Source organism: Nothobranchius furzeri, unplaced genomic scaffold, assembly GCF_043380555.1.
Source record: "Nothobranchius furzeri strain GRZ-AD unplaced genomic scaffold, NfurGRZ-RIMD1 Scf167, whole genome shotgun sequence".
Lineage (NCBI taxonomy): Eukaryota > Metazoa > Chordata > Actinopteri > Cyprinodontiformes > Nothobranchiidae > Nothobranchius > Nothobranchius furzeri.
In genome coordinates this window covers 22501-32500 of record NW_027223183.1, presented here as the reverse complement: position 1 = coordinate 32500, position 10000 = coordinate 22501, and positions in this window count along the sequence as shown.

Genomic DNA, 10000 nt, shown 5'->3' with positions numbered 1-10000 from the left:
AGCAGCTGATGGCGGGGTGCAGGAGCTGCAGCCAGCGTCCAGCAGCTGATGGTGGGGTGGAGGAGCTGCAGCCAGCGTCCAGCAGCTGATGGTTGGGTGGAGGAGCAGCAGCCAGCCTCCAGCAGCCAGCCTCCAGCTAGTGATGGCGGGGTGGAGAAGCAGGCAGCCTCCATCAGCTGATGGCGGGGTGGAGGAGCAGAAGCCAGCCTCCAGCTGGTGATGGCGGGGTGCAGGAGCTGCAGGCAGCCTCCAGCAGCTGATGGCGGGGTGCAGGAGCTGCAGGCAGCCTCCAGCAGCTGATGGCGGGGTGGAGGAGCTGCAGCCAGCGTCCAGCAGCTGATGGTGGGGTGGAGGAGCTGCAGCCAGCGTCCAGCAGCTGATGGTTGGGTGGAGGAGCAGCAGCCAGCCTCCAGCAGCTGATGGCGGGGTGCAGGAGCAGCAGCCAGCCTCCAGCAGCTGATGGCGGGGTGGAGGAGCTGCAGCCAGCCTCCAGCAGCCAGCCTCCAGCTAGTGATGGCGGGGTGGAGAAGCAGGCAGCCTCCATCAGCTGATGGCGGGGTGGAGGAGCAGAAGCCAGCCTCCAGCTGGTGATGGCGGGGTGCAGGAGCTGCAGGCAGCCTCCAGCAGCTGATGGCGGGGTGGAGGAGCTGCAGCCAGCCTCCAGCAGCCAGCCTCCAGCTAGTGATGGCGGGGTGGAGAAGCAGGCAGCCTCCATCAGCTGATGGCGGGGTGGAGGAGCAGAAGCCAGCCTCCAGCAGCTGATGGCGGGGTGCAGGAGGTGCAGGCAGCCTCCAGCAGCTGATGGCGGGGTGCAGGAGCAGCAGGCAGCCTCCAGCAGCTGATGGCGGGGTGCAGGAGCTGCAACCAGCCTCCAGCTGGTGATGGCGGGGTGGAGGAGCTGCAGCCAGCCTCCAGCAGCCAGCCCCCAGCAGCTGATGGCGGGGTGGAGGAGCAGAAGCCAGCCTCCAGCAGCTGATGGTGGGGTGCAGGAGCTGCAGCCAGCCTCCAGCAGCCAGCCTCCAGCTGGTGATGGCGGGGTGGAGGAGCAGCAGCAGACAGCCTCCAGCAGCCAGCCAGCCTCCAGGAGCTGATGGCGGTGTGTGGGAGCAGCAGCCAGCCTCCAGCGTTCAGCCAGCATCCATCAGCTGATGGCGGTGTGAAGGAGCTGCAGCCAGCCTCCAGCAGGTCATGGTGGGGTGGAGGAGCAGCAGCCAGCCTCCAGCAGCTGATGGCGGGTTGCAGGAGCTGCAGCCAGCCTCCAGCAAATGATGGCGGGGTGCAGGAGCTGCAGGCAGCCTCCAGCAGCTGATGGCGGGGTGCAGGAGCAGCAGGCAGCCTCCAGCTGCTGATGACGGGGTGCAGGAGCTGCAACCAGCCTCCAGCTGGTGATGGTGGGGTGGAGGAGCTGCAGCCAGCCTCGAACAGCTGATGGCAGGGTGCAGGAGCAGCAGCCAGCCTCCAGCAGCTGATGGCGGGGCGCAGGAGCTGCAGGCAGCCTCCAGCAGCTGATGGCGGGGTGCAGGAGCAGCAGCCAGCCTCCAGCTGGTGATGGCGGGGTGAAGGAGCTGCAGCCAGCCACCAGCAGCTGATGGCGGGGTGAAGGAGCTGCAGCCAGCCACCAGCAGCTGATGGCGGGGTGGAGGAGCTGCAGCCAGCGTCCAGCAGCTGATGGTTGGGTGGTGGAGGAGCAGCAGCCAGCCTCCAGCAGCTGATGGCGGGGTGCAGGAGCAGCAGCCAGCGTCCAGCAGCTGATGGTTGGGTGGAGGAGCAGCAGCCAGCCTCCAGCAGCTGCTGGCGGGGTGCAGGAGCAGCAGCCAGCCTCCAGCAGCTGATGGCGGGGTGCAGGAGCTGCAGGCAGCCTCCAGCAGCTGATGGCGGTGTGCAGGAGCTGCAGCCAGCCTCCAGCAGCTGATGGCGGGGTGCAGGGGCTGCAGGCAGCCTCCAGCAGCTGATGGCGGGGTGCAGGAGCTGCAACCAGCCTCCAGCTGGTGATGGCGGGGTGGAGGAGCAGCAGCCAGCCTCCAGCAGCCAGCCTCCAGCTGCTGATGGCGGGGTGGAGGAACAGAAGCCTCCAGCAGCTGATGGCAGGGTGCAGGAGCAGCAGCCAGCCTCCAGCTGGTGATGGCGGGGTGGAGGAGCTGAAACCTGGGTCGGACCTGGTCTGCAGCAGGGCCCATTACCACTCAGAAGCTGATGGCAGTGTGTGTTTAGGTCCCTGCGGGGTGGATGAGCTGAAACCTGGGTCAGACTTGGTGTGCAGCAGGGCTCAGCACCCTCCAGAAGCCGATGACAGTGTGTCTTTAACTCCCTGCCTGGTGGGAGAGCTGAAAGCTGGGTCGGACCTGGTCTTTAGCAGAGCTCAGCAGCCTCCAGAAGCTGATGGCAGTGTGTGTTTCATCCCCTGCGGGGTGGGAGAGCTGAAACGTGGGTCGGACCTGGTCTGCAGCAGGGCCCATCACCATCCAGAAGCTGACGGCGGTGTGTGTTTAAGTCCCTGCGGGGTGGGAGAGCCATAACCTGGGTCGGACCTGGTCTGCAGCAGAGCTCAGCAGCCTCCAGAACCTGATGGCAGTGTGTCTTTAATCCACTGCGGGGTGCAGGAGCTGAAACCTGGGTCGGACCTGGTCTGCAGCAGGGCTCAGCAGCCAGCAGAAGGTGACGGCAGTGTGTGTTTAGTTCCCTGCGGGGTGCAGGAGCTGAAACCTGGGTCGGACCTGGTCTGCAGCAGAGCTCAGCAGCCAGCAGAAGGTGATGGCAGTGTGTGTTTAAGTCCCTGCCTGGTGGGAGAGCTGAAACCTGGGTCGGACCTGGTCTATAGAAGAGCTCAGCAGCCTCCAGAAGCTGATGGCAGTGTGTGTGTTTTGGTCCCTGCGGGGTGCAGGAGCAGGAACCCGGGTCGGACCTGGTCTATAGCGGAGCTCAGCAGCCTCCAGCAGCTGATGGCAGTGTGTGTTTAATTCCCTGCCTGGTGGGAGAGCTGTAACCCGGGTCGGACTTGGTCTGCAGCAGGGCCCATCACCATCCAGAAGCTGATGGCAGTGTGTCTTTAATTCCCTGCGGGGTGGAGGAGCAGAAACCTGGGTCGGACCTGGTCTATAGCAGAGCTCAGCAGCCTCCAGAAGCTGATGGCAGTGTGTGTTCAAGTCCCTGCGGGGTGGGAGAGCTGAAACCTGGGTCGGACCTGGTCTATAGAAGAGCTCAGCAGCCTCCAGCAGCTGATGGCAGTGTGTGTTTAAGTCCCTGCGGGGTGGGAGAGCTATATCCCGGGTCGGACCTGGTCTATAGCAGAGCTCAGCAGCCTCCAGCAGCTGATGGCAGTGTGTGTTTAAGTCCCTGCGGGGTGGGAGAGCTGAAACCTCGGTCGGACCTGGTCTATGGCAGAGCTCAGCAGCCTCCAGAAGCTGATGGCAGCGTGCCTCTAAGTCCCTGCCTGGTGGGAGAGCTGAAACCTGGGTCGGACATGGTCTGCAGCAGGGCTCGGCAGCCTCCAGCAGCTGATGGCAGTGTGTCTTTAAGTCCCTGCCTGGTGGGAGAGCTGAAACCTGGGTCGGACCTGGTCTATAGCAGAGCTCAGCAGCCTCCAGCAGCTGATGGCAGTGTGTGTTTAAGTCCCTGCCTGGTGTGAGAGCTGAAACCTGGGTCGGACCTGGTCTATAGAAGAGCTCAGCAGCCTCCAGCAGCTGATGGCAGTGTGTCTTTAAGTCACTGCCTGGTGGGAGAGCTGAAACCTGGGTCGGACCTGGTCTATAGTAGAGCTCAGCAGCCTCCAGCAGCTGATTGCAGTGTGTGTTTAAGTCCCTGCCTGGTGGGAGAGCTGATATCCGGGTCGGACCTGGTCCACAGCAGGGCCCATCACCCTCCAGAAGCTGGTGGCAGTGTGTGTTTAAGTCCCTGCGGGGTGCAGGAGCAGAAACCTGGGTGGGACCTGGTCTGCAGCAGAGCTCGGCAGCCTCCAGCAGCTGATGGCAGTGAGTGTTTAAGTCCCTGCGGGGTGGGAGAGCTATATCCCGGGTCAGACCTGGTCTAAAGCAGGGCCCATCACCCTCCAGAAGCTGGTGGCAGTGTGTGTTTAAGTCCCTGCGGGGTGGAGGAGCAGAAACCTGGGTCGGACCCGGTCTACAGCAGAGCTCAGCAGCCCCCAGAAGCTGATGGCAGTGTGTGTGTGTGTGTGTGTGTGTTTAAGTCTCTGCCTGGTTGGAGAGCCGATACCTGGGTCGGACCTGGTCTGCAGCAGGGCTCAGCAGCCTCCAGAAGCTGATGGCAGTGTGTCTTTCATTCCCTGCGGGGTGCAGGAGCAGAAACCTGGGTCGGACCTGGTCTATAGCGGAGCTCAGCAGCCTCCAGCAGCTGATGGCAGTGTGTGTGTTAAAGACCCTGCGGGGTGGGAGAGCTGAAACCTGGGTCGGACCTGGTCTGCAGCAGGGCTCAGCAGCCCCCAGAAGCTGATGGCTGTGTGTGTTTAAGTCCCTGCGGGGTGGGAGAGCTGAAACCTGGGTCGGACCTGGCCCGCAGCAGGGCCCATCACCCTCCAGAAGCTGATGGCGGTGTGGGTTTAAGTCCCTGCGGGGTTGAGGAGCTGAAACCTGGGTCGGACCTGGTCTGCAGCAGGGCCCATCACCATCCAGAAGCTGATGGCTGTGTGTGTTTAAGTCCCAGGGGGGTGGGAGAGCCATAACCTGGGTCGGACCTGGTCTGCAGCAGGGCTCAGCAGCCTCCAGTTGCAGATGGCAGTGTGTGTTTAGTTCCCTGCGGGGTGCAGGAGCTGAAACCTGGGTCGGACCTGGTCTATAGCAGAGCTCAGCAGCCTCCAGAAGCTGATGGCAGTGTGTCTTCAATTCCCTGCGGGGTGCAGGAGCTGATACCTGGGTCGGACCTGGTCTGCAGCAGGGCCCATCACCATCCAGACGCTGATGGCAGTGTGTGTTTAAGTCCTAGTGGGCTGCAGGAGCTGAAACCTGGGTCGGACCTGCTCTATAGTAGAGCTCAGCAGCCTCCAGAAGCTGATGGCAGTGTGTCTTTAAGTCCCTGCGGGGTGGGATAGCTGAAACCTGGGTCGGACCTGGTCTGCAGCAGGGCCCATCACCATCCAGACGCTGATGGCAGTGTGTGTTTAAGTCCTAGTGGGCTGCAGGAGCTGAAACCTGGGTCGGACCTGCTCTATAGTAGAGCTCAGCAGCCTCCAGAAGCTGATGGCAGTGTGTCTTTAAGTCCCTGCGGGGTGGGATAGCTGAAACCTGGGTCGGACCTGGTCTGCAGCAGGGCCCATCACCCTCCAGAAGCTGTTGGCAGTGTGTCTTCCATTCCTAGTGGGGCAGGGGAGCAAAGACCTGGGCAGAGGAGCGCCTGTCTGCATCCGATCCGGCCCCTCAGCAGCCCGCCGTGAGCCTTAGAAACCCCCCCCCCCCCCCAGCGGGCTCCAGGAACCGGGCCCTGCGTCGGACCCAGCTCAGTAAGGCCCTCCCTCGGGCCCTGCAGCAGGTGGCCCCGTCTATGCAGTCGAAAACCCCGCGAAAATCGGTGTAGAAACGCCCGAGAGGCGTGGTGCGGTTCCCCCGGCCGGTACCGGGTCCGGACCGGTCCGGAAGTCCACCCAGAACACTGCCTGGGGCTTCTGGGCGGCTCCCCAGGCGCAGGCAGTCGAAAACCGCGTGAAAATCGGTTCAGAATTGACAAAACGGCGACCTCGTCGCTCCAAAAACTAAGTCCAAACTAAGCCTTTCGCTTATCGCTTAACGCTTAAGGCGGTCGGCCTTATGGCCAGTAAATGAAAAGTGCCTGCGCCCCTGGAGGTTTTGGAAGGTGCGAGCGATGACCATGCTCGGGTTAGTAGGTGAGGCCATCGGAAAACCAGCGTGAGTTGGCGGGTTTGGGTGGCAATCTATTCCAGGCAGAGTCGACTATCTCTGGGCATCAATTTTGGGATTTTTCCGGCTCTGGTTCTGGGAGAAACGCAGGGGCAAAGTGCACGAGCCGCGGCCGATTTTGGTGGCCTGTCCCTGGGCACAAAGTCTGAGGAGTGTGGGCCTGGTTCTCCGAAAAATACCAGTCTGCTGGAGCTCACTCCCATGGCTCCAGGGGGCACGGCACACCCCCCGGTAGCCGACCAAAGTGCTCTACTCGGGCCAGACTCGGACCCACGACCCGGGGTGAGAACCACAACTACTGGTCATCCTTTTGACCTCCAGGGGGCGCGGCAGAGCCTCCCCAGTCCGACGCAAGTGCCCCACTTGGGCCATACTCAGACCCACGGCCCGGGGCGAGAACCACAACTACTGGTCATCCTTTAGACCTCCAGGGGGCCCGGCACAGCCTCCCTAGACCGACACAAGTGCTCCACTTGGGCTGTACTCTGACCCAAGTCCCGGTGCGAGAACCACAACTACTGGTCATCCTTTAGACCTCCAGGGGGCCCGGCACAGCCTCCCTAGGCCGACACAAGTGCTCCACTTGGGCTATACTCTGACCCAAGTCCCGGGGCGAGAACCACAACTACTGGTCATCCTTTTGACCTCATGGTCATCCTTTAGATCTCCAGGGGGCCCGGCACAGCCTCCCTAGGCCGACACAAGTGCTCCACTTGGGCTATACTCTGACCCAAGTCCCGGGGCGAGAACCACAACTACTGGTCATCCTTTAGACCTCCAGGGGGCACGGCACACCCCCCGGTAGCCGACCAAAGTGCTCTACTCGGGCCAGACTCGGACCCACGACCCGGGGTGAGAACCACAACTACTGGTCATCCTTTAGACCTCCAGGGGGCCCGGCACAGCCTCCCTAGTCCGACACAAGTGCTCCACTTGGGCTATACTCTGACCCAAGTCCCGGGGCGAGAACCACAACTACTGGTCATCCTTTAGACCTCCAGGGGGACCGGCACAGCCTCCCTAGACCGACACAAGTGCACCACTTGGGCCATACTCTGACCCAAGTCCCGGGGCGAGAACCACAACTACTGGTCATCCTTTTGACCTCATGGTCATCCTTTAGACCTCAAGGGGGCACGGCAGAGCCTCCCTAGTCCGACACAAGTGTCCCACTTGGGCTATACTATGACCCAAGTCCCGGGGCGAGAACCACAACTACTGGTCATCCTTTAGACCTCAAGGGGGCACGGCAGAGCCTCCCTAGTCCGACACAAGTGTCCCACTTGGGCCATACTCAGACCCACGGCCCGGGGCGAGAACCACAACTACTGGTCATCCTTTAGACCTCCAGGGGGCCCGGCACAGCCTCCCTAGTCCGACGCAAGTGCTCCACTTGGGCTGTACTCTGACCCAAGTCCCGGGGCGAGAACCACAACTAATGGTCATCCTTTAGACCTCCAGGGGGCACGGCACAGCCTCCCTAGTCCGACACAAGTGCTCCACTTGGGCTATACTCTGACCCAAGTCCCGGGGCGAGAACCACAACTACTGGTCATCCTTTAGACCTCCAGGGGGCACGGCAGAGCCTCCCTAGTCCGACACAAGTGTCCCACTTGGGCTATTCTCTGACCCAAGTCCCGGGGCGAGAACCACAACTACTGGTCATCCTTTAGACCTCCAGGGGGCACGACACAGCCTCCCTAGTCCGACCCAAGTGCTCCACTTGGGCTATACTATGACCCAAGTCCCGGGGCGAGAACCACAACTACTGGTCATCCTTTAGACCTCCAGGGGGCACGGCACAGCCTCCCTAGTCCGACACAAGTGCTCCACTTGGGCTATACTCTGACCCAAGTCCCGGGGCGAGAACCACAACTACTGGTCATCCTTTAGACCTCCAGGGGGCACGGCACAGCCTCCCTAGTCCGACACAAGTGCTCCACTTGGGCTATACTCTGACCCAAGTCCCGGGGCGAGAACCACAACTACTGGTCATCCTTTTGACCTCATGGTCATCCTTTAGACCTCCAGGGGGCCCGGCACAGCCTCCCTAGGCCGACACAAGTGCTCCACTTGGGCTATACTCTGACCCAAGTCCCGGGGCGAGAACCACAACTACTGGTCATCCTTTAGACCTCCAGGGGGCACGGCACAGCCTCCCTAGTCCGACACAAGTGCTCCACTTGGGCTATACTCTGACCCAAGTCCCGGGGCGAGAACCACAACTACTGGTCATCCTTTTGACCTCATGGTCATCCTTTAGACCTCCAGGGGGCCCGGCACAGCCTCCCTAGACCGACACAAGTGCTCCACTTGGGCTGTACTCTGACCCAAGTCCCGGTGCGAGAACCACAACTACTGGTCATCCTTTAGACCTCCAGGGGGCCCGGCACAGCCTCCCTAGGCCGACACAAGTGCTCCACTTGGGCTATACTCTGACCCAAGTCCCGGGGCGAGAACCACAACTACTGGTCATCCTTTTGACCTCATGGTCATCCTTTAGATCTCCAGGGGGCCCGGCACAGCCTCCCTAGGCCGACACAAGTGCTCCACTTGGGCTATACTCTGACCCAAGTCCCGGGGCGAGAACCACAACTACTGGTCATCCTTTAGACCTCCAGGGGGCACGGCACACCCCCCGGTAGCCGACCAAAGTGCTCTACTCGGGCCAGACTCGGACCCACGACCCGGGGTGAGAACCACAACTACTGGTCATCCTTTAGACCTCCAGGGGGCCCGGCACAGCCTCCCTAGTCCGACACAAGTGCTCCACTTGGGCTATACTCTGACCCAAGTCCCGGGGCGAGAACCACAACTACTGGTCATCCTTTAGACCTCCAGGGGGACCGGCACAGCCTCCCTAGACCGACACAAGTGCACCACTTGGGCCATACTCTGACCCAAGTCCCGGGGCGAGAACCACAACTACTGGTCATCCTTTTGACCTCATGGTCATCCTTTAGACCTCAAGGGGGCACGGCAGAGCCTCCCTAGTCCGACACAAGTGTCCCACTTGGGCTATACTATGACCCAAGTCCCGGGGCGAGAACCACAACTACTGGTCATCCTTTAGACCTCAAGGGGGCACGGCAGAGCCTCCCTAGTCCGACACAAGTGTCCCACTTGGGCCATACTCAGACCCACGGCCCGGGGCGAGAACCACAACTACTGGTCATCCTTTAGACCTCCAGGGGGCCCGGCACAGCCTCCCTAGTCCGACGCAAGTGCTCCACTTGGGCTGTACTCTGACCCAAGTCCCGGGGCGAGAACCACAACTAATGGTCATCCTTTAGACCTCCAGGGGGCACGGCACAGCCTCCCTAGTCCGACACAAGTGCTCCACTTGGGCTATACTCTGACCCAAGTCCCGGGGCGAGAACCACAACTACTGGTCATCCTTTAGACCTCCAGGGGGCACGGCAGAGCCTCCCTAGTCCGACACAAGTGTCCCACTTGGGCTATTCTCTGACCCAAGTCCCGGGGCGAGAACCACAACTACTGGTCATCCTTTAGACCTCCAGGGGGCACGACACAGCCTCCCTAGTCCGACCCAAGTGCTCCACTTGGGCTATACTATGACCCAAGTCCCGGGGCGAGAACCACAACTACTGGTCATCCTTTAGACCTCCAGGGGGCACGGCACAGCCTCCCTAGTCCGACACAAGTGCTCCACTTGGGCTATACTCTGACCCAAGTCCCGGGGCGAGAACCACAACTACTGGTCATCCTTTAGACCTCCAGGGGGCACGGCACAGCCTCCCTAGTCCGACACAAGTGCTCCACTTGGGCTATACTCTGACCCAAGTCCCGGGGCGAGAACCACAACTACTGGTCATCCTTTTGACCTCATGGTCATCCTTTAGACCTCCAGGGGGCCCGGCACAGCCTCCCTAGGCCGACACAAGTGCTCCACTTGGGCTATACTCTGACCCAAGTCCCGGGGCGAGAACCACAACTACTGGTCATCCTTTAGACCTCCAGGGGGCACGGCACAGCCTCCCTAGTCCGACACAAGTGCTCCACTTCGGCTGTACTCTGACCCAAGTCCCGGGGCGAGAACCACAACTAATGGTCATCCTTTAGACCTCCATGGCAACAGGGGGATGTCAGACCCCAGCTCATCCCAGGTTGATGCC